This window comes from Pteropus alecto, unplaced genomic scaffold (genome assembly GCF_000325575.1).
Source record: "Pteropus alecto unplaced genomic scaffold, ASM32557v1 scaffold35, whole genome shotgun sequence".
Lineage (NCBI taxonomy): Eukaryota > Metazoa > Chordata > Mammalia > Chiroptera > Pteropodidae > Pteropus > Pteropus alecto.
Window position 1 is genome coordinate 9,072,049 of NW_006437828.1, and position 1,982 is coordinate 9,074,030.

The following is a 1,982-nucleotide window of genomic DNA, read 5'->3' on the forward strand; positions in this document are numbered from 1 at the left end:
TTGGCCTCCTGGGACTTGGTGAGGTGACCCCTGTGCTCTCCCAGAGCGGCACGTGCTGGGAGGGTTACATAATGACTGGCACGTCATAAGCACTCGAGAACCAGGTGCACGATAGCAACTATCATTCTGAGCTGGAGACCACGCGTGCTTTGCCTTTGCCTAGGCTTCAGCATCTGCACCCCGCAGAGCACATAGTAAGTGCCTGGGGAATGTTTGCTGAACCAATAAAAGCCTCAGTTACACAACCAGGTAAATAAACATGGACAGGACAGCATGGGGGGTGGAGATGGAGGAGGGTGGCTAGGGCTCTCCCAGAGAATGGCCCACAAAGCCAGCATCATCCACTGCCAGGGGAGGGTCTGAGCTCCCATCCGCACTGGCCATTGTGCTCAGGATCGTGTGAGAAACAGGGGGTATTTGGGCCTCCTGGCTGAAGACCCTCAGAGCCCATGACTGAGACGGCAGACAGGCACGGTCACGTGGGCAGAACCACGGCTCGCGATGTGATTCAGCCTCTTGTTTTTTTAAGAGGCGGTCCAGCTTGTCAAACAAACGTGGGATTTGGGGGCAGACACACCTGCAGTCACATCTCCATTCTTTTACCCGGAGCTGTGGGAGAGCCTGAGGCGAGGGCAGAATCTTTGGGGCATCACTTCTCGTATTTGAACCCCGGCTCCTCATCTACTTCCTCGCTTTGCGACATTGGACATGTCGTGTAACCTCTCTGAGCCTCGGTTTTCCTGTCTGTAAAGTGAAGGTAATAATTCCTCCTTCATACGGTTATTAGGATTATGAATTAGTTCATAACCGTATGGTTCTTCGGACAGGGCTTGGCATATAGTAAGTGGTATATAAAGGTTGACCTAATCGTTTGGAGCCTTAATTTCTCATCAGAAAAATGGATAGATAGAGAACACTTGATACAGTATCTGACATACGGCATGCTCTCAGTGATTATTATTATTATCGTTATTTCTATTACTATTACTTCTGAGTCGAAGGTATTTTCTTAAAGTGAACTTAAGTAAATAATAGAAACTTCCTTTCCGTGGATCTTTTGGTCACTACAGTGGATACTTTTGGTCGCTGTGATCTGGGGAGAAAAGCAGCTGTTTCTGCGTGCTGCTGAGTCAGCCGCTTCCCTTGCGTCTTCCCTTCTCTCCCTAAGGTGCTGAAAACCTTCTCCATGAACCCAAGCATTCAAACGCACACCCATTTCTCTGGAAAATGAGCAAGGGAGGGGTATATTAATTCTCTTGGACTGCTGTGACAAAGCGCCAAAAACTTGGTGGCTTTAAACAACAGAAATCTTTTCTCTCATGACCGTGGAATCCGAGGTCTGAAACCGGGGTGTTGCAGGGCTCTGGGGAGACGCTTTCTTTGCCTCCTCCAGCCTCTGTTGGCTCCAGGTGTTCGTTGGTTTGTGGCAGCGACACGCCAAGCTCTGTGTTTATCTTTACAAGGCCTTCTCCCTCTGTCTGTCTCTGTCCGAAATCTCCCTCTTCCTGTCTCCGTTAAAGATACCTGTCATTGGATTTAGGGTCCACCCTAAATTCTAGAAAATTTCACCCTGAGATCTTTTACTTAATTATATCTGTGAAGACACCATTTCTAAATAGGTTCGCATTTATAGGTACCAGGGGTTGGGATGTGGACATAGTTTTGGGGGCCAACTATTCAACTATAAAAGGTAACAGGTGGACAGGTAAAAAGATAACCCCCTGTGAAAGGTAACAGGGCCCCGAGCTGGTCTAAAAGTCCATCCCTTTACCTTATTCGAAACTATGTGCATCTTCTTTGCACTTTTCCTTTTTCCTGCACATTTATTCCAGTCTCGTCTATACCCCATTGATGGGATGGTCGCAGCCATTGGGGAAAGCGAGATGTCCTGGCGGACCAAGCTTCCTGGGCTCTTCTCTGTCCCATGTCTGCACCCACTTCCTGCCCAGGAGTCACTGTGAGCCCAACATAGGACACTTGAG